This window comes from Schistocerca piceifrons, chromosome 5 (genome assembly GCF_021461385.2).
Source record: "Schistocerca piceifrons isolate TAMUIC-IGC-003096 chromosome 5, iqSchPice1.1, whole genome shotgun sequence".
Taxonomy (NCBI): Eukaryota; Metazoa; Arthropoda; class Insecta; order Orthoptera; family Acrididae; genus Schistocerca; species Schistocerca piceifrons.
Window position 1 is genome coordinate 705,132,380 of NC_060142.1, and position 27,493 is coordinate 705,159,872.

A 27,493-nucleotide genomic window follows, 5' to 3' on the forward strand; every position below is an offset into this window, starting at 1 on the left:
GATCATTGACTAGAAATAGTTATGATAGACTACTAGGAGACCATTTTCAGCCATTCATGTACTTCATGTTTCCAAACAACGGTGGAATTCTTATGGATGGCAATGCACCATGTCACGGACACTCTGAACATTTTGAACGAATGATTTGGCCACCCGAATCACTCTAGACGGATCCCGTCGAACATTTATGGGACGTTATCGAGAGACCAGTTCGTTCACAGTACCTGCATCAGCAACACATTCGCAACTACGTACGGCTATAGAGGCTGCAGGGCTCAATATTTCTGCAGGAGTCTTCCAATGACTTGTTGAGTCCATACTCAGTCAAGTTGTTGCATTACGCGAGGAAAAAGGGTTGGTTCAAATGGCTCTGAGCACTATGGGACTTAACATCTGAGGTCACCAGTCCCCTAGAACTTAGAACTACTTAAACCTAACTAACCTAAGGACATCACACACATCCATGCCCGAGGCAGGATTCGAACCTGCGACCGTAGCGATCGCGCGGTTTCAGACTGTAGCACCTAGAACCTCTCGGCCACCCCAGCCGGCAAGAGAAAGGGTATCTGACACAATATAACGAGGTATCCCTTGACTTTTGTTACCTCGGTGTATAGTTAGATTTGGAATTGCCCATTTATTCTATTGCTCTATAATTAAGAATATTTAAGAACCCAGCACGTCAAATCTGAGCTCAAAAAAAAAAAAAAAAAATGGTTCAAATGGCTCTGAGTACTATGGGACTTAACAGCTGTGGTCATCAGTCCCCTAGAACTTAGAACTACTTAAACCTAACTAAGCTAAGGACAGTAAACACATCCATGCCCGAGGCAGGATTCGAACCTGCGACCGTAGCAGTCGCGCGGTTCCGGACTGCGCCCCTAGAACCGCGAGACCACCGCGGCCGGCTAAGTCTGTGCTGTTCCGTAGTACGTGAAAATTTGTTATTAGAAAAACTATTGTATTTTACCAAACATATGAGGAAGCCATTAGCCTGATGACGGCCAAGCTTTTGCCCCTGTCGTTCCTGTTATGACTTGTGGGTTTTTTGATTGCTCTGGGAGATGATTCATAGGAACTTTAACGTACGAAATCTTATTTCAATTTTTTACAGTAATGATAAAAAGATTTACTTAACTTTATACAGTTCATTGCCACAGAAATGTGCCGAATTAATACAATGCCCTTTAATATCATCACTTAATGCACACATTTATTAAGCTTTTCTCTCTGGGGGCCCCCTATACACATGCATACCAAATGGCCGAAATCCCGCCCTCCACTGATGGGCTGGTTTGCCGCGATCTGTTCGCAGCCGGGTCCATGGTGCGGATGTGCCTGTTTCACGGTGAGCTATTACCTGCTAGCACCGACCTCTACCTGTCAGTCCACACTCTGTCACTGCGGGCAGATAGGGTCGGCCAAGCGGTCACTGTTGCCCACACACAGTGGCTGTGAAAGGGTGGCTTTACTCTCGAGACTGAGCAGAATTCACTTCTCCACCATGGAGCACCGATTACAGACTTTTTCCTTGAGAGTTGCCAAGGAGGAACCCATGGGAACTGGCGCAAGCAGGCTCCTTCCAGAAGCACTTAAAAGCAGTCATGGCTTCCGCTCATCGACCTTCAGAGTTTGGTGAGGTTACACAAGTTTAGACAAACGGATGGAGAGACTCAGACGTTATGTGTATGCATGACAGGAGCGAGTAGATACTTATAATCTTGTTATTTCAAGGAGAGTTCGAGTGCACAGTCATTTCATTTTATGATGTAGTATGCGTGACTTAGTTGATCATATTGAATTGTATTCAGGTCTTTGACATGACTTTAGCATCATTCAAATCAATCAACCATTCAGCCTGCCCAGTTGCCACCACTGGTTCTCAATCAGATCTTATGGTTAAGTTCATGTTAATGTTTTGCAACTGCAAATTGTAATAAATTCCATTAATATGGGACACGATTTCGTTCTGTAATCGTATGATCTCCTTGCCTTAACTATATACACACTGACACGCCAAAGAAACTGGCATAGGCATGCGTATTCAAATACAGAAATTTGTAAACAGGCAGAATACGGCGCTGCGGTCAGCAACGCCTGTATTAGGCAACACTTGTCTAGCGCAGTTGTTAGATCGGTTACTGCTGCTACAATGGCAGGTTATCAAGATTTTAAGTGAGTTTGAACGTGATGTTATAGTCGCCGCACGAACCATTCAACGAAACATCATCGATATGGGTTTTTGGAGTCGAAGGCCCACTCGTGTACCCTTGATGACTGCGCGAGGGAAAGCTTTACGCCTCGCCTGGACGCGTCAACATCGACAAGGGACTGTTGATGACTGGGAACGTGTTCCCTGGTCGGACGAGTCTCGTTTCAAATTGAATACAGCGGACGGGTGTGTACGGGTATGGAGACAACCTCATGAATCCGTAGACCCTGCATGTCAGCAGGGGACTGTTCAAGCTGGTGGAGGCTCCGTAATGGTGTGGGGCGTGTGCAGTTGGAGAGATATGGGACCCCTGATACGTCTAGATACAACTCCGACAGGTGACACGTACGTAAGCATCCTGTCTGATCACCTGCATCCGTTCATGTCCATTGTGCATTCCGATGGACTTAGGCAATTCCAGCAGGGCAATGCGACATCCCGCATGTCAATAAGTGCTCCAGGAACACTCTTCTGAGATTAAACACTTCCGCTGGCCGCCAGAATCACCAGACACGAACATTATTGAGCATATATGGGATGCCTTGCAACGTGCTATTCAAAAGAGATCTCCACTCCCTCGTACTCTTACGGATTTAGGGACAGCCCTGTAGAATTAATGGTGTCAATTCGCTCCAGCAGTACTTCTGACATTAGTCGAGTCCATGCCACGTCGTGTTGAGGCACTTCTGCGTGCTCGCGTGGGCTCCACACGATATTAGGCAGATGTTGCAGTTTATTTGGCTCTTCAGTGTACAATCCACATTTTCTGAGACTCTGAATTGGCAGTTCAATTTAATATATTACATCCTGCTATTCTTCAATATATTTCTCGCCACCTCGTTTTTCCTATTTACTTTATTATGCCAGTATTTAAATTCGTCTGGATTCTGACTATCTAAAGATAAATTCGGACTACAGAAATATATATACTGTTTAAAACCATAAGCATGTAACACTATTACAGCTAGGACTAGGGATCCGACTGTTTGTTGGTAGGTTCGTGGATGTACGTGGCATTAGATGTTTACACATAGATCACGTAATTCGCTTAAATAACTGGGCTGCTGATTTACGTACGCAATGATGGCGTTCGATACCGACCCAGATGGGTTCCATAAGACTTACATCAGGCAAATTGGTCGCCAAGACATCAACGTGAGTTTTCTATAATGCTCCTTAAACCACTGTAGCAAGGCTCTGGCTCCGAGATACGGACAGTTATACTGCTGAAGGATGGCATAGCTGTCGGGGAAGATATCAAACATGAAGGGATGCAGGTGGCTCATAGCAGTCATCGTATCTCCTATTACTGCCAAAGGTCCCATGCAAGGGCAGGAGAGTGTCTCCCATAGCATAATACTGTTCCTACCAGCCTGTGCCCGTGGCGTCCAGCACGTTTCGAGGCGCTGTTTACTCAGTGTCGGAGTTTCGACCTGGTGCAGCAAACACGTGATTCAGCTGCAGAGCCGATACGTTTCCATTGATCGACTGTCGAATCCCGATGGTCCCGCGCCCACTGCAATCGGAATTGACGATTTCTTTGGGCCAACATGTGAACACGTGGGGGTGGTCTGCTGCGGAGCTCCATGTTCAACAATGTACGATCAACGGTATGTTCCGAAACACATCTGCGTGCATCAGCATTGTGCTCTTCCTGCAGAGATGTCACTGATCACCATCTATCCTACTTAACCGAGCAGACAAGCCTTCGAACAGCAGTCGTGTGAAGAGTCGTGGACGTCCAATCACTTAGCGTCTAGTGGTGGTTCCACTGTCCTCCTACCTCTTTCCGTAGGTGCTCACGGCAGTAGAACGTGAACATTCGACCTGCTTCGCCGTTTTCGAGATACTCGTTCACAGGCTCTGCTTAATAATAATTTCCCCTTTGTCAAAGACACTTGTCTCAGTTGATGTCCCCGTCTGCAGCCCATACCTTCGTTAGAGTGGTCCTCCGTCCAAGGCTACTCCACTTACATACTTTCGTTGCCACGTCACGTGCCCGAAACGCCACCAGCTGCCATCCAACGTCACTGTGGGCAGTGGTCATAATGTTTTGGCTTATCGGTGCAAGTTTCTGAACAAAAATACTTTTATGGCAAAAGCTGAAGGTGCTCAGTAGGAACTTGCTCAGTTGACTTTGAAATTGTACTGTTGCTACCTGTCAGACATTTAATAACGAGTAAGCGATCAGACATGTTGGCAGCAGTATTCTTCATCCCTTTCAGAGAAAAAGAAAATTTTAGTTATGAGCAACGAATGTCATTTATAGATTTCCCATTGTGTGAGAGGAAGAAAATCTAATATTCCAAGGCAATCTTATTGAATGAAACCTAGGGTTTACTCGCGTAAGATGTTAACTTAGTGATTCTCCCCTTACATACAACGGGCTTGGAGAAGCCACTGCTACAGTGTTGTCCAGACTCCCGACAAAGATAGTGATGCTAATTAAGTTTAATTTACATTTCCAATCCCAGATTGGGATTGCTTGTAAAATTACGAATCCACTTATATCAGTCACGGTTTGGTCAAATTATTAATTCGAAAGTCGATAAAATTAATTAATGAATAAATGATATTAAATCACTTTTCCCCCGGCAATCTGAGACCACCGATGGCTTGGCCGAACAGAGCTCTCCACTCGTTAGGGAAAGAGAAACTTTCAGGTCCGCGGACTAATCATTGCTAATAATTTGCAAAATGGTGAAATTCTGTAGAGGTTCAGAGCCGTTACTTTGAATTTAAAGCTACCGCTACCCGGGCGCGCAAGGATACCAGGCCTCCCGCCTTCGCATAGTTGGCGCCACTTCAGTCTAACTCCAGAGATAGAAGGCTCGGATGTCACTAGTCATTACCATTGTCGTAGATGTGGAGAGGAAGATGGGTGAGGAGGTCCAGACCGCCCTTTCCTCCAGAGCTATGAAGTTAGGATCTTTTTCTAATTTTTTTCCAGCGAGAAGTGGCACAACTTCTATAAGTTGCTTGTTACTGATCTATCCTGGTACACTACAATTCGAATGTCTTCTGTCTTACGTTTACAACTGCTGCCAACTCAAGTGATCCAACTAGCGCTGCGAACTCGTGTTGTGTGTATATACTGAAAAATAAATAGGGTAACGAGTGTGTTGGAACATGAACAACTATAATATGCTTTCACATAATCTTGCTACTTTCCTGCGTAATTTATTCCAAAGCTGCTGACTGTCTGCGCGTGCATGCCTAAAATGGAATCACTATATGGCAGAGAGATAACATTCCCACTCGTAAGTCTCTCCTCAACGGTGAAGAGAGAGAGGGGGGGGGGGGGGGGAAGAATTTCCCTCCTGCTTTCCCCGAATCTCACACTCCGATGAGGTCGAGGCTTAACTTAACACCAACAACTTAACGTCTGACAGTGTCTATGGAGCATAACTATTGCGCCTGAGGTCACTAACCTGTAAAACGTAAAATAAAAGAAACATGTCTCGGACAAGACAATGATTACCAAAAACTTGAACACTTTTAATGCTTTAGACTTCAGAGTATCTCAGAGTTCAATTTGTGGTGACGTAAAACAGTATACACGTAGCCTCCAGTAAGAGGAGGCAATAAAGTTCTTTAACTCTCTCACCCCATCCATGTAAAATGGAGTACAGAATGGATAACCGTCAGTTCTCTGTGATATAATATGTTTCTTAAGTAACTCATTCAATTTAGTCCTTACAGCACGACATGTCTCGAAACTGACCAACACATTCATATAAAAAATCGTAAGTCTAGAGTCTTGACCCCCACTCCTGGAAAAATTTGTGTAAACGACAATGTGTGTATCACACATAAGTTGGAAGTATTTCCAGTTTCATAACAATATCCGGTGGCCGTGTCCTAGGGTCACTGACTGATCACCGAACGTGCGTTTACTTATTTGATAGTTAAATGCCTGAGAGTTTGTCGAACATTTTTAAACATTGCGTTGCACTGAAAGCAAGTATGGAGTTGCAATACTTACCATGGCTGAGAATGTGTTGCTAATCCAGTTCACCTGAGGTGATACTTCACAGTAAGTATTTTTATTTATGTTTTCGAGGAGTGATGTTTTCATAAACAATTGTGTTAATTTAATCATGTTAACTTTACATGACAATAAACATAACTATTGCTAGCTGTCTTCCATTCAGTATTAAGGATGGGGTTACCAAACATTTAAATAAACATCAAAAAGTCTGTTTCTAGAGGCATTTTAAATGCTTTACAAAGGAGGATGATGCTACAGAAGACAGACCCGCTGGGGAAAATAACACTTTAAGAACGGAAATGTGACTTTATTTGCATTTAATGTACAGCGTAAGTCCACGCCCGGGTTCCCGGGTTCGATTCCCGGCGGGGTCAGGGATTTTCTCTGCCTCGTGATGACTGGCTGTTGTGTGATGTCCTTAAGTTAGTTAGGTTTAAGTAGTTCTAAGTTCTAGGGGACTAATGACCATAGATGTTAAGTCCCACAGTGCTCAGAGCCATTTGTACAGCGTAACGTTAGTAAACAAATGGAATATTTGTCATCACTCAGTTAATTACCCCCCCCCCCATCAACCATGGACCTTGCCGTTGGTGGGGAGGCTTGCGTGCCTCAGCGATACAGATGGCCGTACGGTTGGTGCAACCACAACGGAGGGGTATCTGTTGAGAGGCCAGACAAACATGTGGTTCCTGAAGAGGGGCAGCAGCCTTTTCAGTAGTTGCAGGGGCAGCAGTCTGGATGATTGACTGATCTGGCCTTGTAACAGTAACCAAAACGGCCTTGCTGTGCTGGTACTGCGAACGGCTGAAAGCAAGGGGAAACTACAGCCGTAATTTTTCCCGAGGAAATGCAGCTTTACTGTATGATTAAATGATGATGGCGTCCTCTTGGGTAAAATATTCTGGAGGTAAAATAGTACCCCATTCGGATCTCCGGGCGGGGACTACTCAAGAGGACGTCGTTATCAGGAGAAAGAAAACTGGCGTTCTACGGATCGGAGCGTGGAATGTCAGATCCCTTAATCGGGCAGGTAGGTTAGAAAATTTGAAAAGGGGAATGGATAGGTTAAAGTTAGATATAGTGGGAATTAGTGAAGTTCGGTGGCAGGAGGAACAAGACTTTTGGTCAGGTGATTACAGAGTTATAAATACAAAATAAAACAGGGGAAATGCGGGAGTAGGTTTAATAATGAATAAAAAAATAGGAGTGCGGGTTAGCTACCACAAACAGCATAGTGAACGCATTATTGTGGCCGAGATAGACACAAAGCCCATGCCTACTACAGTAGTACAAGTTTATATGCCAACTAGCTCTGCAGATGATGAAGAAATAGATGAAATGTATGGCGAGATAAAAGAAATTATTCAGGTAGTGAAGGGAGACGAAAATTTAATAGTCATGGGTGACTGGAATTCGTCAGTAGTAAAAGGGAGTGAAGGAAACATAGTAGGTGGATATGGATTGGGGGAAAGAAATGAAAGAGGAAGCCGCCTTGTAGAATTTTGCACAGAGCATGACTTAATCATAGCTAACACTTGGTTCAAGAATCATAAAAGAAGGTTGTATACCTGGAAGAATCCTGGAGATACTAAAAGGTATCAGATAGATTATATAATGGTAAGAGAGAGATTTAGGAACCAGGTTTTAAATTGTAAGTCATTCCAGGGGCAGATGTGGATTCTGACCACAATCTATTGGTTATGAACTGCAGATTGAAACTGAAGAAACTGCAAAAAGGTGGGAATTTAAGGAGATGGGACCTGGATAGACTGACTAAACCAGAGGTTGTAGAGAGTTTCAGCGAGAGCATAAGGGAACAATTGACAGGAATGGGGGAAAGAAATACAGTAGAAGAAGAATGGGTAGCTCTGAGGGATGAAGTAGTGAAGGCAGCAGAGGATCAAGTAGGTAAAAAGACGAGGGCTAATAGAAATCCTTGGGTAACAGAAGAAATATTGAATTTAATTGATGAAAGGAGAAAATATAAAAATGCAGTAAATGAAGCAGGCAAAAAGGAATACAGACGTCTCAAAAATGAGATCGACAGGAAGTGCAAAATGACTAAGCAGGGGTGGCTAGAGGACAAATGTAAGGATGTAGAGGCTTGTCTCACTAGGGGTAAGATAGATACTGCCTACAGGAAAATTAAAGAAACCTTTGGAGAGAAGAGAACCACTTGTATGAATATCAAGAGCTCAGATGGCAACCCAGTTCTAAGCAAAGAAGGGAAGGCAGAAAGGTGGAAGGAGTATATAGAGGGTTTATACAAGGGCGATGTGCTTGAGGACAATATTATGGAAATGGAAGAGGATGTAGATGAAGACGAAATGGGAGGTAAGAACTGCGTGAAGAGTTTGACAGAGCACTGAAAGACCTGAGTCGAAACAAGACCCGAGGAGTAGACAACATTTCATTAGAACTACTGATGGCCTTGGGAGAGCCAGTCATGACAAAACTACCATCTGGTGAGCAAGATGTATGAGACAGGCGAAATACCCTCAGACTTCAAGAAGAATATAATAATTCCAATCCCAAAGAAAGCAGGTGTTGACAGATGTGAAAATTACCGAACTATCAGTTTAATAAGTCACAGCTGCAAAATACTAACGCGAATTCTTTACAGACGAATGGAAAAACTGGTAGAAGCCGACCTCGGGGAAGATCAGTTTGGATTCCGTAGAAATGTTGGAACACGTGAGGCAATACTAACCTTACGACTTATCTTAGAAGAAACATTAAGAAAAGGCAAACCTACGTTTCTAGAATTTGTAGACTTAGAGAAAGCTTTTGACAATGTTAACTGGAATACTCTCTTTCAAATTCTGAAGGTGGCAGGGGTAAAATACAGGGAGCGAAAGGCTATTTACAATTTGTACAGAAACCAGATGGCAGTTATAAGAGTCGAGGGGCATGAAAGGGAAGCAGTGGTTGGGAAAGGAGTGAGACAGGGTTGTAGCCTCTCCCCGATGTTATTCAATCTGTATATTGAGCAAGCAGTAAAGGAAACAAAAGAAAAATTCGGAGTAGGTATTAAAATACATGGAGAAGAAGAAAAAACTTTGAGGTTCGCCGATGACATTGTAATTCTGTCAGAGACAGCAAAGGACTTGGAAGAGCAGTTGGACGGAATGGACAGTGTCTTGAAAGAGGGTATAAGATGAACATCCACAAAAGCAAAACGAGGATAATGGAATGTAGTCAAATTAAATCGGGTGATGCTGAGGGAATTAGGTTAGGAAATGAGACACTTAAAGTAGTAAAGGAGTTTTGCTATTTAGGGAGTAAAATAACTGATGATGGTCGAAGTAGAGAGGATATAAAATGTAGACTGGCAATGGCAAGGAAATCGTTTCTGAAGAAGAGAAATTTGTTAACGTCGAGTATAGATTTAAGTGTCAGGAAGTCGTTCCTGAAAGTATTTGTATGGAGTGTAGCCATGTATGGAAGTGAAACATGGACGATAACTAGTTTGGACAAGAAGAGAACAGAAGCTTTCGAAATGTGGTGCTACAGAAGAATGCTGAAGATAAGGTGGGTAGATCACGTAACTGATGAGGAGGTATTGAATAGGATTGGGGAGAAGAGAAGTTTGTGGCACAACTTGACTAGAAGAAGGGATCGGTTGGTAGACATGTTTTGAGGCATCAAGGGATCACAAATTTAGCATTGGAGGGCAGCGTGGAGGGTAAAAATCGTAGAGGGAGACCAAGAGATGAATACACTAAGCAGATTCAGAAAGATGTAGGTTGCAGTAGGTACTGGGAAATGAAGAAGCTTGTACAGGATAGCAGCATGGAGAGCTGCATCAAACCAGTCTCAGGACTGAAGACCACAACAACAGTTAATTACAGGAACAGATTTAGCATGCCCACAGGGCCAGCAGTATGGGGAAAGCCGGAGGCCACAGGAAGCCATCCTGTAGTTTGGTACACCAAAATACATAATTTTGCTTTCGGTCATATTTAATTTGGGTAACAGTTCCAAAGGGCTGTTGATCCTTTCCCTGATATGCCACACATACAAATTACGCCTTATAACAAGCAGTTTTGAGAGTATTTGCTAATTATCTTCATCCAGAAAACAGCGAAAACTGACAGTATAGTGAAGGAACCTGAAAACTGTCGAATACGACGAAATCACGTCAATCCAATAAGTTTACCTTTCATAATCCAATAGCAATACAGCTTGGAATGGTAAATGGAATGATATTGGGGGGGGGGGGGGGAGGGGAGGGGGGGGATCTCCCGCATTGCTTATAATACATGCAGCTCACATTACGATCTGACCACTTGCTGTGATGGAAATGAGGCAAGGAAGTAACAAGGTTCTGTGAAACGCGTGATAGCTATGTTCATGCTCACATCTGGTACTCACAAGGTGACTATTATTAAACTACAAGAAAAAAAATCGTCATAACTTCTGAACGGTTTGCGTTAGGACGTTGAAAGTGCAGGGTTGGCCGTGGGGCAATATGGGAATTAGTATGCACATGCATTATTGGTTTAGCGACAAATCCCACTTTCATTTGGATGGATTGGTCAATAAGCAAAATTGGCGCACTTGGGGGACTGAGAATCCGCATTTCGCGATGAGAGAAGTCTCTTCACTCTCAACAGGTGGTTGTGTGGTATGCAATATCTAGTCACGGAATAATCGGTGTGTGAAGGTTTTGGAAGATGATTTTTTTATGTTATTTAGACATCAAGTTCCGAAGGACCAAACTAAGGAGCAAATCTCCAAGTTCATAGAACTGTCAGTACATGAAATTACAACGTAAAAGTAAAAACAGACAAAAACAAAATCTTTATGAACCCGAAGAAAGTCAAGCCATAAGTTTAAGCAAGCTCTATCAACAATACAACAAAAATCAGCTTAATTTTTCAACGAAATCCTCCACAGAATACAACGAGTGACCCGTGAGGAAACTCCTCAGTTTCAGTTTGAAAGCGCGTGAATTACTGCTAAGATTTCTGAATTCTTGTGATAGCATATTGAAAATGGATGCAGCAGTATACTGCACACCTTCGTGTACAAGAGTTAAGGAAGTCCAATTCAAATCCAGGTTTGATTTCTGCTGAGTATTAACTGAGTAAAAACTGCTTATTCTTGGGAATAAGTTGCTATTGTCAACAGGAAATGGCATTAAGGAATATATATATTGAGAGGCCAATGTCAAAATACCCAGACTCGTGAACAGGGGGTCGACAAGAAGTTCGCGAACTCACACCACTTATTGTCCGAACCGCCCGTTTCTCAGTCAAAAATATGCTTTTAAAATGAGAAGAGTTACCCCAAAATATAATACCATGCGACACAAGCGAATGAAAATAAGCATAGTAGATTAATTTTCGTGTCGAACGATCACTTACTTCAGATACCGTTCGAATAGTAAAAATGGCAGCATGAACAATATCCTGAACGTGGGCTTACCACGACAGTTTACTATCTATTTAAACACCTAGAAATGTGAACTTTTCAGTTTCACTGATCATATACACATTCTGCGAAATTAAAACGTCAGGTTTTGTTGAATTGTCTGTTAGAAACTGTAAAACTGAGTCTTACTGTGATTCAGCGTTAGTTTATGGTCTAAAAACCATGAACTTATGTCATGGACTGCATTATTTGAAACCGTCCATTGTTGCACACAACATCCTTTCCTACCAAGCTAGTGAATCAGCAAACAGAAATAGTTTAGAGTTACTCGTAATGCTAGAGGGCCATCATATATATAAATAAGGAGTAGGAGTGGTCCCAACACTGATCCCTGACGCATCCCCCATTTGACTGTAACCCACGCAGGCACCACACCAAAACTGTCTTTCGCTGTCTGTTGCTGAAGTATGAGGTGAACCAATTGTGAGCTACTCCCCATATTCCGTAATGGTCCAACTCCTGGAGCAATGTTTTGTGATGAACACAGTCAGACGCCTTGTTAAGTAAAAAAAATACCCCTAGTTTTCGGGAATTTTTGTTTAACCCATCCAGTAGCTCACAGAGAAAAGAGAATTTTCAGTTGTTAAACGACTTCTAAAGTCGAAATGTACATTTGATAGCAAATCGTGTGATATGAAAAGATCAATTTTCTTTAGATACAAAGCCTTTTCAGTTACTTTAGCAAACACTGATCGCATAGAAATAGGTCTAAAATCGTCTACATTATCCCTTTCTCCCTTTTTATAAAACGGTTCACTACTGACTATTCTAATAGTTCAGGTAACTGGACAATTCTAAAGGAAAAATTACAAATATGACTATATACAGGGCTAACATGTGAATATTCTGCTAGGCACTCCGTCATATCCATAAGAGTCCTTAGTTTTTAGTCATTTAATTACTGACTCACTCTCTCCCTTGTCTGTATCACACAGGAGTATTTCAGATATCAATCTCGGAAAGGTATTTGCCAAGAGAGTTATGATTCCCCTTGGACTGGATGAGTTGTTCTTATTTCATTTCCTACGTTCAGCGCAATTTCAGTTTTTCGTCTTGACCTGCAACAAGACGCTGCCCTGCCAGATTATTTCTTTAATTGTGATTGGGGCGGTCACTTGTACAATGTAACAGGCTACTTCCCATTTCATGCGTATTATGTTGAATATACCTGAATTATTTACTATATCTGTCAGTTTGCTAGTACGTGTCATTCCCTTTGGCCCTCTATCAATAAGTGTTTATCAACAATTGAAACACCTGCTAGACGACAATAAAACTGATGCCACCATGGTCGAGGGAACAGAAGATCCAGCTAATTGGGGATCAGCGGCAGACAGTTCATTAATTCTATTACACATCAAATTTGATCCAATGTCAATAGATAAAAGCTACAAAGTTAGGAAATCTTGTAAATGCTAAGGTGTTTTAGATATCTTTAGTTATCTCATGAACCATCAGATTACCTTCCATTAGGAACGTAGGTGCGCTCAACGATCGTTTTATTACTTTCAAATGATAGAATTTGAAAATATCTCAGGAACCTTTCTTTATGAACTTGAAATATTATAAATTCAGTTTACAATACAGACTTCATGATTTCAAGAGACCATTCTCATGAAGATTATGCTTCACTGACTTGATTACTTCGAATAGAGAGAAGAGGAGTTTGATATTTCCCGTATCATTTAGGGGCACAGTTAGAAATTTTGTTACTACAATACGTATCCATTAGGACTAAGCTACCGATCCATGCTGTCAAAATAAAGTCTCGTGACAAGCCTTTATGGCAGCACTGTAAACAAGCCAGTGTAAAAGTAGCAAAATGTAATTAAAAAGAATGGATGGAGTTTTACAACTTTAACTGGAACAGCGTTTCTAGTAACAATCCCCATTGGAAACTAATGTTTTGAATCCATCAGCTTTTCTAGATCGATAATTTAAAAAAAAATGTACACTGCGCTCAGGCTATATTTTGGTACTTGAAATAAGCAATCTGGTGACCATATTTTAACATACAAAGTTATACTGAATAGAATTCTATCGTTCCTGCAAGTTATGCTCATCAGCTGCACCCTGAAATTAAGAATCGTCGTGGCTATTAAAGTACGTAGTTCACACTTTTGAAGCGAAGTATTAAATCACAGTTTGCCTCAATGCTAAGATTAATTAACATTATCCTGTCAGATAGTTTTTGTTTTATTTATATACTCTTGTGTTTAGTGCGGACTGTCATTAATATACATAATTACAGGACGCTCATACTTTGCATTCAAACTTTACTTAACGCATGCTAACAGCTCAATGAATTGTGTACTATATTTGCAGTATACGCTGTGCGTGTGAGTGCAGCGAGGTTATGCTTACAGTGGCACATTCTATATAGAACTGTATCTTGCGTGTTTTCGCTGGACTCCTGGGTGATCTGCAACAGTAGGTCTCCAAAGCAATCGAGTGGTTGACAAACTTGAGCACTGAACTTTAATTTTTCTTTTTGTTTACCTTATTAGTTGTTTGTATTTTTTATTTGTTGATGTTACTGTACCAGACCTCTATCTTTATTGGTGACAGTCCAGCTATATAACAACAAATGTGCGATCTCGAAAAAGTTAACAATGTTACTTACGCCTAGCACTTAACCGTGATTTCCTGTATCATTCTATGTGTATTTTCTACATTTGTAATACAGATTCGTTGTTGCTTAAGATAACGCTGGTACGCTATGGCCTATCGGAAGGGTAGGCATTGACATTTGCTTCAATAACGTTTTTTTTTTTTTTTCGGTCCAAGTATGATTATGCTTGTAGTGCTTCGAGAATTTCGGGGTAAATTCTAGAAACACTTGGCTCTCCACCGTCTCGAACACCCGATATTTTAATGACGAGGGTGAGAGAGCCTGTTTACTGCGCCACACATGTCTGTATGAGCACGAGTAACAGATGTCACGAAAAGCCAGGAGCTGCGTCAGAAGAGCGGCCCAGACAATGGTTACCAGCAGCGCCTTGGAAATTATACCAAAAAGTCAAAGAGTGTTTGTATAATACTCCGTTGTTTGTGGTGTCATGAGGATTGTTACAGAGACAGATGAAGCGTACATTGTATAGAGACTCTTACTTCATGTCTTGGCTCTGCATGAGGCATCACGTATGTAACTGTATGGGTGTTTTGTCGATTCTGACATTTATCTTGGAACCAGTTGGCTTGCTGGAGCTTGTACAAAATAATTGTTACTTTGGGGATGAGACTTCAAAATATATTGTTGTTGAACTGAAAAGATTCTACGAGTGCATGATTTACTTCAAGAATAGAGAATTGGTTAACCTGATACAGTCCTCGGAGAAGAATTAACCGGTGAAGGCGACGTAGCCGATGACTGAAAGAAGAGGATCGGCTGCACGCACAACGTATGAGTCAACTGGAGGAGACATGTGAGTCGGGCAGCCCAACACAGCGCTGTCTCTTGTCGCCCAAGAAAGTGTTAGATGCTGTCGAATCAGCATTACCACATAGACCGTTTGTTTGTGTGGACCTAGAATTTTATAACCTCATTTTTGCTGTCAATATAACGGCACGGTCTTGGCAATCAGTGACGGTGCAGTTTAATGAAACTTAGAAACACTCATGTTCACATGTTTAATGGTTCATTTTATGACAAAAAACCACGAAACGTATTATATGTTATTACTCACTGGCAGATTTGTTCACCTTCATTACAACGACTGCCGTTATATTTTGAGTAATGTTGGTTTCCTTCGTTTTCTCTGTTATTTTAGAACACGTAATAAGAGCGACACTATCTAGGCTCACTTCCAGTGTTCTAAAATATGGCAGTTGTCTACGTACATCTTAACGCTTGGTACTGCGTCTGAAAATTTGCCATATATTTTTGTGTTGAATAAACAAAGGGCTTTGTGAAGTCCTCAAAGAATCGCCCTTCAAACAATTACAGTGTCTATAAGAAATAGTGTCCTAAAATTCACATCCAGTAAAATTCGCACCCAGAAAAGGTCGAGGGAAGGTCCCCTAACCTCTCCGTCCGATCTCCACACGGCGGGTGGAATCGCCGCTCGGCAGGTAGGAGAGTAGAAGGCCTTATTTTACAGAAATGTGTGGCTGCAATAGTGTTGCCAGCAACACTGCTGCAACGCAGGTAGCTTCCAGCAAAACTGGGTGCGAATTTCACAGATTTCTGGCTGAGTGCGATTTTCACTGGGTGCGATTTTCACATATCCATAAGAAATAAACCTTAAAATCATCTGACTCTAACGTGATCCTTTGCGTTTCTAAAATTTGCGTTCTCGACATAAATAAATGAATTTCGTGTTGGCAGAGATTCAGTATCTGATTGTATGCATGCTGTTAGTATGTTCATCTCTAATTGTTGTCTGCATCATTCGAGATGTCGATATTCTTTGGCTATTCTCTCCCTATCTTTTCTTTGTAGTGACATCTTGTACGATTTTTAAATGCCGTACGCTTGCGCATATGAACTCGTGAATTTCTAAATGACAGAACAATTGAAATTGGAATAACCTATTCATTTCACAAACAATGACAGCCTGATTGAAAGAAATGGATTTTAAATTTTCAAAGAACGACTGCGGTAACTGTGGGAGACCCAGTTAGTAAGTAAGCAGTTTTATTTATTTATTTCTTTTATTTATGCTAGCTCAAATGCCGACTGGTTGATGGAAACAGGAATCCTATTAATCGTGTTTTTTCGTCCAAGGTTTTTAATTTTAGCTATATATTAATCCAAACTGCAACAGATAAATTAATTTAAATGTAAATTTACATAAATTCAGTTATTGTGGTAATATACTGCCTCGCACATTTCAAGGAAGAGCTGAAGTTGCAGTGCAGATTTACAATGCAGAAGGACGAAGAAGAAGCGACAAAAGAGACAGGAGTATTTGTTCCAACATTGTTCGCGGTGCTTTAAGAGTCAGACGTTGTACGGCAAGAAATAGGAAAAGTTATTTTCAGAAACGAGTCGCAGCTCCGGCCACTTGAATTTTAACAGGAAAAGCGGAATTTATGGCGCTATATTATACCTCGCTGGCTGGCTCTATCTCGCCACAAATGCGGCGAAAATTCTTCGTGCTGTCTCAAGAAGCTAAGCTACACACACACACACACACACACACACACACACACACACACATGGTACTAGAGTTTGGAGGCCTACGGGTTTTTTCGCATCAACTTTCACGACAGAACGCTTCCTTGAGAGATGAAATATGAGGTCGCGGAATAAAAGAGGGAAAATATCTTCGCTTCGCAGAGCACTGCTTCTTGCCCGTCTGGCAGAGTACCGACTTACGCCACCACAAACTGAAAGGAGAGGAAATAAAATCACACGACTTGAATGAGGCTGTAGATGCTCCCTTGGACTCTTTTCGAAATGGCGGCACAAGCGGCAGTTGCAAACACAAAGAACCAAAGCTGTACGTGATGTAACGACGTATAACAACTATTTCTAAAATGTTTCTATGGTTCTCAAATGTGACGCAATGGTTCTAACGCTTAATCTTTATCCAGTTTGAGCAAAAATTTCAAAATTATGTTGCCTTTTATTTATAAGAAACTAATTTAGAGACAGCTTGTAAGGGGTTCATTATGAAAGAGGTTTACTGTCCACTACCCTACTGATGCAAATGTAATTTCGATGTATTGCTCACGCGCTGCCTGCGATATAAATCATCTCTGCTGCAATAGAATCGCAGGTCAGAGCAGTGTCGGCAGCATTAATAATCACTCGTTCCTGCAGAGCAGTCGCAATAGTTCGCTATTATGGAGAAGTAATGGCTCACCGCTACAGTACAGCTGCTACCCATGTAAGAGCAACAGCAGTCGCCTCTGGTGCAGCGCAGTTCATTGCCATGTAATGTAAGGTAAACTTTATTATTCTTCATCGCCATGTGCGTCCTTAAATTTGTTGTCTGAGATGTTAATGAATTTGTTTCAGTCTTTTTGTGATTTGTAAGCACTAATTAAGTCAGACTTGTAATGTTCAATTCTTTATGTAATGGTTTACAGATATGTTTTCAATAATGCGGTTTTCAGAACATAATTTTTACCAGTCATTTACTTGAATTTAAATACTTTACAAATTTTCCCAAATCATAGTCATGTGTTGTTTAATAATAGAGGACGAGCTATGCAGCTGTGTCAACAAGCAAAGCCAGTTTTTTTTCTGATAATGCAAATCTCAGACAAATGTTGTTCAGTAGTAGTAGATAGGCCAGCATTGCAATAAGCTGTGCCATTTAGGATCAGATATATAGACAGCGTTATCTGGCGACACCATTATGAGGTAAAAATTTTTCAGTTTATTCAGGATGATTTCAAAGGGCCATGACGTAGCGCTGCTTACGTCCAAAATTTATGATTCAATTCTCAGACAATTTTATACAGGAAATTTTTATATAGAGGAAGGTTACACTCTGCAACCCTGACAGGATCGAATTTTTGAGAATTTTCGGAGAACTAGTCAGCTATATATCTGCTCTTACTTATCTAGTGTTAAGTGTAGTTTGAATCTGGCGCAACACATTTGCTAATTTGTAATTTTTTCACAGATCATTGGCAATTTATTACTCTTTGTTGTCATTGTACTTGCTCCATATTGTGTCCGCTTTGTCTTTGTTTGTGCCCACCTTTGACTTATGAAAATGCCACGAAAAACTGCAAACACTACATCGCGAAGTGCAATGAATGAAAACGCCGATTTGAGTAGTTTAACTGATAATACTAGAGATATTCAGCCTCACAGTTCTAATTCTTCAACCTTAGATTTAGTGACCAACAGTGCACAACCAATTAGGAAACCTTTTCATGGATCAGACAATGACCAAATGGTTACAGAACACGTACTAAATGCAGATACTCTATCACATAGCACAATAAACAGAGTCGCTAATTCCGATATTCATCAAGTTGTGGCAGTATTGCTACAGCTTAATGAAAATTTCAAACAATCCAATGAGAATTTCAAACAGTCGAATGAAAAACAAGACAACAATTATAAACAACTTAAAAAGCGCCTTGATCAGTCGAATGAAAAACATGAGAGGCCGATCAAACAAACCAATGAAAATTTCAAACAGATTAATGAAAAACTAGACACCTCTATTGAACAGCTTACTGAACAGATTACAGCTGTTGCCGAGTAATGTAATGAAACTAAAAAACAATTCTGTGAGGAAATTAATGCCTGTGCTAGGAATAGTGGTGAAGAAATCAGATCTGGTGCACAAGAAATACGTAACACACACGAAGCCACAATAAAATTACTTAGAGATGAAATCAACACCGTCGCTAAACAATGTTCAGAAAACACAACACGGTTACACGATGAGCTTAAAGCAATATCAGCAGAACTTTCTCGCCTTTTGGATGCGAAAGTTGAAGAGAAATTTGAACAATAGAACACCCAAATTGATGTACGTTTTAATTACCACCTACAAAACTGCAAAACGCATTACCGCGAATTCATACATGAACAGAACAAAGTAAACAATTACTATACGGAGACAGGAAGATAAGCGTAAGTCGTTCGCGAATGCAAAAACATATGTATGACACAAACATTGCTGCAGTATCGGATGAAATTAACACACTCAAACAATTGAACACAGAATTACAAGATGAACTTACCGATCTGAAATTAAATAAAACTACACGTAAAATGCAAAAACAAGTTGACGTTTGTGACTCCAGAAATGACAATCAGATAAAAGCAGTAACTGAAAAATTTGATGAAATATCCAGTAGAGTTGACGTTGTTGAGAACAATAATGACACTAAATCAGACAATACGTCACCAGTTTCCATCAATCGGACACCCGAATTTCAAAATATGGAGCAAACAATCAGTGAGTTAAGTACATCTAATAATACACTACATCAAAGATTGTCATCTGTACAGCATGAGGTGACAGAAATGAAAAATATTTCAGCCTCTAACATCTCACAGCATACGCCACATTCTGAACATTTGTCACACTCCCACAGCCAACACAACTTAGGTAGATTGCGGGGAGTACGTGACTTAGATTCTGAACAGACAAAGAAAAACAGATTCTTATACAACACTGATCTTGCTCAAACATCTAGAGACGATAAATTTGAATACAAGAAATTTTTATTCGTTAGGAAATTTAAGATATTTAAGAATGACAGAACACAAATACACCCCTTGGACTGGATACAACAATTCACTTTTACATTTCCACCAACTTGGCCTGTAACACACAAGCTAGAATTTATTTCCAGCTTTTTGGAAGGCGAACCGGCAACTCGAATGAGACCAATCGCAACACAGTGTTACTCAGTAGAAGAATTTCAAAATGCTTTTCTGTCAGCGTATTGGTCGAAAACGACACAGCGCGTTATCAAGGGTCAGTTAATTAGCTTACCGAATTATGAAAACTCAAATTTTTCCACTGTCACTCAATTTTTAGAACATATGGTACAGCAAAACCAATATTTATGCGAACCATACAGCGAGTCAGCACTAATACAGCTATGTATTTAGAAATTACCATGATCGTTAAGTATATCGCTCATAACTGGACAACAGAAAGAAAATATTTCGGCATTTAGAGATTTATTACAGCTTTTGGAAGTCCAGCAATCAGATTATTCAATCATAAATAAAAATCTTCCATAACATAAACAAGGCCAACAGGTATATGGTAATTACAGCCAGCCACGCTATTTTAATAGCAAAGGAAATAGACGTTCCCGAAATGACAAGAATTACCAGCACAACTTTAATGACAGACACAATTTTAATCATCAGTATATACAAAATTATCAGCAAGCGCAGACAGATTTTGGCAACAATCGAAGCTTTTCCCCACAACAGCAACAAAAGCAGCCAGTTAGCATACCTAACCAACAATGCAATTTTCAAGGCCAGCCAAACTTTAATGTTACGCCGCCTACACATACAGCATCGGCTCCGCCGAGTAGTAACACTCAGCAACAAGGAAACCAGTACGTATAGAAAACCCATTATTTCAACTCGTATATGCCGTATAGTAGTAACTATCATGACAGACGTCAATGCAATGAGCACAGATTTCAACGCACATTTAATAACAGTAGATTTTGTCAGCAGCAGAATCATCCACAACCACAGATTATCATGAATGAACCAGACATCGATATCATCCTCAACCTAATACGTCAGGACGAAGTAACAGAACAGTACAGATAGTTGAAATGCCACAGCATCCTCCCGCAAATAACAACACGTCAGAAGGAATTTGACTAGATACAGTACAGGTTGCATCTTCTACCAACGTGAGCAACACGTTTGATACACAAGGTTCTGTTCACGAAAATGTTATTACTTTTGACGATATCCGAGATACGCTTTTACATGAAAAGCCATGTTATACAAAAAAACCATTTCCCACCCTGTACTGTCTGTAAATTCTCTGTTTGCAACTTGTAAGTAGATTTCACTTTCCAGAATGAGATTTTCACTCTGCAGCAGAGTGTGCGCTGATATGAAACTTGATGGCAGATTAAAACTGTGTGCCCGACCGAGACTCGAACTCGGGACCTTTGCCTTTCGCGAGCAAGTGCTCTACCATCTGAGCTACCGAAGCACGACTCACGCCCGGTCCTAACAGCTTTACTTCTGCCAGTACCTCGTCTCCTACCTTCCAAACTTTACAGAAGCTCTCCTGCGAACCTTGCAGAACTAGCACTCCTGAAAGAAAGGATTTGCGGAGAATGGCTTAGCCACAGCCTGGGGGATGTTTCCAGAATAAGATTTTCACTGTGCAGCGGAGTGTGCGCTGATATGAAACTTCCTGGCAGATTTCACTTTGCTACTTTAAATTATACTTCAACTATTTTTTAGTTTTATGAGAAGTCACCATTCACACATATTTCTGCCCTTGTTATGAAATAAACTTATGGTCAAAAGCTTAAAAAATCTCCTAGCAGACAAGGTGTTTATCCTGTGGGATCGCTCTCATACATTTATCCTTAATTTTGTTTATCTATTTGTTTATTTATTTATTTATTTGATTCTGTTGTCGGGCTAGTACAAGCAGGGCTACACTATTATTTAGCCCCTTTATTTGCGCTTAAAAGAAACAGTGTACGACCAACCTGTACTGATTCAGCTAGTTGGTTCAAAATGGCTCTGAGCACTATGGGACTTAACATCTATGGTCATCAGTCCCCTAGCACTTAGAACTACTTAAACCTAACTAACCTAAGGACATCACACAACACCCAGCCATCACGAGGCAGAGAAAATCCCTGACCCCGCCGGGAATCGAACCCGGGAACCCGGGCGTGGGAAGCGAGAACGCTACCGCACGACCACGAGATGCGGGCATTCAGCTAGTTATACTGAAGTATTACGTCTCAGTATTTTTCTGGTGCTACTTGACAAAAACTGTAACAGACATGCAAGGTTCACATATGGCACACTCTCTAAAAGCTTTTATGCTGAACAGTAGCAAGCTCTTTATCCAGCCACTATCGATCTGTGTCTAGTGTCAGTTAAGTTGCACGCTCCGGTCAAGCAGGCCGGTATGCTCATAGTCACCAGGAATGCCGGACATTTGCCACGCCGGACATTTGCCACACTTGCCCCTTCGCCAGGTAGCTTGAGTAGCGATCCCTCAGATAAGGGACGCCCTTCCTCGTACTACTTCCGTCCGCTTTCAATCCGCCGTCTCCACATCTTACTCGATACAACCAGTACGTAAGGGGCCTTCTTCTTCGACATCTTGGCGAAATACAGAGCTTCTTTTCCGAAATCGAAATATTCATATCTTTTGGGAAGCGAAAGCAATTCCGACGTTTATGTCTGTACGGTAGCTTCCTTTCACGCTTACTGATTGCGATAGAAACAGTCCATCGCCATGGGAGCAACAAGAAAGGAATGCTGTAAAGAGAATGCGAATGTACGCTAATCATTTCTTTTTGATCGCTGCATTTGTGCCTACTTTAACTACTACAACTGCATGCCCAAAAGACAATAAGGAGATAAGAAATTGGTATGTGAATGTTTGAAAAGAAGAACGACATACTTCATATTAATTTACTCTCTAAAATCCGATATCCCTTCCGGCGAAACATTAGTTAATAAAGTGTAGCGGGACAATGTTCAAAACATGATTGAAATTTCTTTCATAAACAGAGATAAGAACATCTATGATTGACATGTCATCTAAAGTCGACATGCAATTTTAAAATGATAGAAATAAGGAAATGATGTAATACAGAATGCTATGCTTGTAACGTACGTTGTTGTTCTACATTGTTTAGCTCTGGTATTAACAGGGTCAAAGAGAAAGCATCCTAGGTTTTGGAGGGAAAAGGCGTAATTGTAATGATCTCCACTACAACAGAAACAAGAAGCACAACTTAAGGAAAAATAATGTAATGTGTGTTCCAGCTCACAAGCGACATTGAAGCAGGTAGTTCCTGTGACTTAGTATGGACGGAGGTTAATTCGGCAAACAGAATAAATTAATAACTTGCTCCTTTTACCGACCCCCGGTCTCAGATGAAACAGTTGCTGAAAATTTCAAAGAAAATTCGAGTCTCATCGCAAATAGGTACCCTACTCATACAATTATAGTTGGCAGTGACTTCAATCTACCTTCAGTATGTTGACAAAAATACATTTTCAGACCCTACCGTAGATAGAAAACAGCTTCCATAATTGTTCTAAATACTTTTTTAAAAATTATTTTGAACAATTAGTTCACGAGGCCATTAAAATTGTAAATGGTTACGAAAACACACTTGACCTCTTAGCCACAAATAATCCTGAGCATCACGACAGGTACAGGGATTAGTGAACACACAGCCGTAGCGAGGCTCAATTCCGTAACAAAGAAATTCACCAAAACTAAACGCGAAATATATATATTTATAAAAAAATCGGTTGACGTCTTTTTACGAGACAGTCTCCAATCCTTCCAAACTATGTAAGTGAAGACCATATGTGGCTTAAGTTCAAAGAAATAGTACCAACTGCACTCGAGAGATTCATACCAAATAAATTAATATCAGACGGAACTGATCCCACATGGTACACAAACACGACAGAAAGCTGCTGCAGGAGCGCCGAAAAAGGCACGTATCATTTAGACGAGCTCAAAATCTCCAAGATTGGTGAAGTTTTACTGTGGCTCGAAATTTGGTGCGGATTTCAATGCGAGATGCATTTAATAGTTTCCACAACGAAACTCTCTCTAGAAATGTGGCGAAAAATCCATAGAGATTCTGGTCGTATGTTAGGAACACCAGCGGAAAGGCTCAGTAAGTAACTTTACTGCGGGTCGGGCGGCGAGTGAGGAGGAGGAGGAGGAGGAGGAGGAGGAGGGGGGGGGGGAGACAAGGGACCCAGCCCTTCGGAGCAGGTAAAATCGTGGCAAATGTCCGCTGTGGCAAATGTCCGGCGTGGCAAATGTCCGCACACCAGTCACCAGACGCAACGCTGGCGGCAGTGATGGAACGATCCGTGAAGATTGCCAGGAAAGAAAGAGAGAACTTTAAGCAGATGTGCACTGGACATTTTCCCCTGTTTGAGTTTTTCTCGCCACCCTGTGCCTTTCTTAAGGCGGCTTTAGTGATCGCGCTGTGCATTTTCCGAGGCCCCTCCGCCACTCTGCAATGCCGACACTCCGCCACCAGCCTACACGTTGCCCTGCCGCGACAAAGGCCGGTCCTGCAGTCTAGAGTTCGTGTTGTTCCGCCTGGAATAACACGGAGCGTGTCCGCGCCCGCCGGGCGGTGAGACTTCCCCGGGGGATTCGCTACACACCCTCACACGGCGAGTCCGTGTCGCCGGAAGGTCAGAGGTCGCAGCGGGTTTCAGCTCAATTTGTCCGTCCCCGGTGTGTCCGTTACAAGTGCGTGCCGTGTTCACTCGGCCCTTCACCGGGAAGCTCGCACCTGCTTGACGGACTGCTTCAAATTCCTGCTGGATTTTCAGGTGCGTTTACGGGTGAGTTTGAGAGACGAGAATTTCACACTTTCCAGTGGTACATTCATGCAGCGCTTCCAGGAATTCAGCATAAGAGATGTACCGTGATAAACAATATTTTACGGCCATTCCTCTTCATGAAAGACTACGGACTGACGTATCCGGGAGACTTGCTTTTGGAAGTTTATGCTTAGCAATTCCCTGGTCACGTCCACAAACTGTAAGAAATTGGAACACCGTTGCTACTCATAACATCCAGAACCTACAAATTCTGGACATCCGAAATTTTAGTCAAAAATAATTTGCCTGATCTGTATTATATATTACTAACGTCCAAAAGCGGGCCATAGACTGTTAACAACATTGTACAACTTACTATAGAAAGTCACCCGATATTGTGCAAATTTCATGTCAAATCTCGGATGTGCAAACATGGTGAATGTCGACACCTGTTGCTTTTCCGGCCTTTGGAAAGAAAAAGAGGAAACGTGAATAGATGAAGGAGTGGTAAAAGAAGAGATGAAGACTGTGCCACGTGGAAATTTACTAGCGAACTTGAGCACAAGCGAGCCAAATGACCATTGGAACTTTCTGAGGCGGATAATCGCTCATTTGATGTAGTTTCGAAATGGTTACACCTCTAATTAGGAAAAGGACATCCGTCTCCCAGACGCTGTTTCTATAACTCACTGCGTCTCTGTTACTGTACGTTGTATAGATGCGTTCTGAAATAGTGATTCAAAGTTATATTTTAGGCTTTTATTTAGTAAATATATTACTTCAGTTGTGAACGATATATTGGTATTTTTGCTCGTATGTTGAATTAAAATGATGAAATAATTTCCAGCTCTGGTCCACGTGTGCACAATCGTTCTTTCATTAAGTTATCTAATTTCTTTTCGTGAATTGTACGTATATATCTTCTGGTATGTCAGATATCTGTCTATGAATTTAGTAACGTAGTCAAACGTTAAAGGAGTTGGGATTTCACTTAATTTTAGATGAGCTTTGCGTTGATCTTGGTTCAGTTTGTCTTTATCATTTAGTTTTTCATTAATTTCTTGTTTTGCCCATATTTTAGCTCCAATGTCTCTTATGCGCTTAAAAAGTTCAAATTTTGCTTTCACATTTAAGCACGTCTGTGTCGTGATGATTTTGCACGTTAGACACTGTTTGTTGTAACGAATGCTTTCAATTAGTTTTCACCATTTTAACTTCCAGACGTAGATATTGCAAAATCTTCACCATAGTTTCTCTTGACGTTATATTAAATAACTTCTTGCTATTTGGGCCTGCACCTTACATGTGATCATAATATGACACCTTCTTTACACTTTTACAAGATTAGCTGCAAATATTTTATTTCTTGTTTTTCCAAAGATACACGACAAACTTGTTTCGGCATTTGTGCCATTCTCAACTGTTCGTTCTGATGTGCTACAGTAAGAGGCCATCATAATTCGTTAAGGTAGCTGTCTATCTGTAGGTGTTCCTGTGTTTAATATCGATGGAATATTTTAAAATTACTAAATTTCTTGATGATGATACTAGAATTAATCTTGTTTATGTGTCTGTAAAGATATAAACTGGATTTATTCTGATACCGTGTAGGGTCACTGTGACTGAGAGACACAATCACGTCTGTATGAAACGCATGGTTTAAGGATAATTCCCTGTAGTTTGTATAATCAAAGCAAACACAAACTGCTCCTGACTCAATAAACGATAGGTATTACATTTATAAAGCATTTTATTCTACATCCTTGTAGCAGTACTATGAAAGTTTTACCTTATATTATAGTTACGTCTCGTTAGAGTACGTCCATAAAACATCTTGGAACGTTATTTGTTATTATGGGCACGTATTTATTAATATAGGCCACGTATTCAAAATGTATAGAAATTTCGTGCTACTTTTTGTCATCAATTATTCAAAATGACAATCATAATCGCATTATCTTGTTTGTCGCCAACCGGTTTCAAACCGCGATGGGGCCATCTTCAGGGCAATTTACACCATTTGGTCGCTCCCTGGAGTCGTCACCCTGCCTGTGCACGGTTGGACTTACGTCATTCAGTGCTCTATCAAATTGTTCTCGTTTTCTACTGTATTTAAGAAATGATTATTTAATATACTTACTACGTGTCACTCATCATTTATAGCTCTCCATTCAGTTCAGTGGTGCTGTTATCCTGCTCTTCTCTGGCTGTCCTGTCTCTTGTTTCATGCCGCGCGGATAGCCGCGTCGTCTGAGGTCACGGCTCCCCGTGTGTGAGGTTGGAGTCCTCCCTCGGGAAAGGGTGTGACTGTTGTCCTTAGCGTGTGTTAGGTTAAGTGAGATTACGTAGTGTGTAAACCTAGGGATGAAATGATTCAAATGGCTCTGAGTACTACGGGACTTAAACATCTGAGGTCATCAGGCCCCTAGAACTTAGAACTACTTAAACCTAACCAACCTAAGGACATCACACACATCCATGCCCGAGGCAGGATTCGAACCTGCGATCTTTTTTTAACCAAGTCAGGAATAAATACAGATTGACTTTCGTTATCAGTTGAAGCTATTACAAAGTTACCAGTGCATAAAAGTCAATTAGAAGTTTTTTTTGTAGCACTGTAGTCACTGTGCATTACGTAACACAAAAATAGGTCAAAATTATTATCTGATTATATTTTGTTGTGTGACTGCGTGAGAATGATTGAGAAAGTGTATGTGGAACATAAGTTAAAACTTAATGTGTCATTTTTCATAAAACCTTGTACAAATAGACCGTGGAAAAGTTATGGTGCAACCATGATTCAGATAACGTATGTCGGTATGAGCTGGCTTTTGTATAAAAGCAGCCAGAATGAAATTTAGAGACGGAATAAGTTTAATTATCA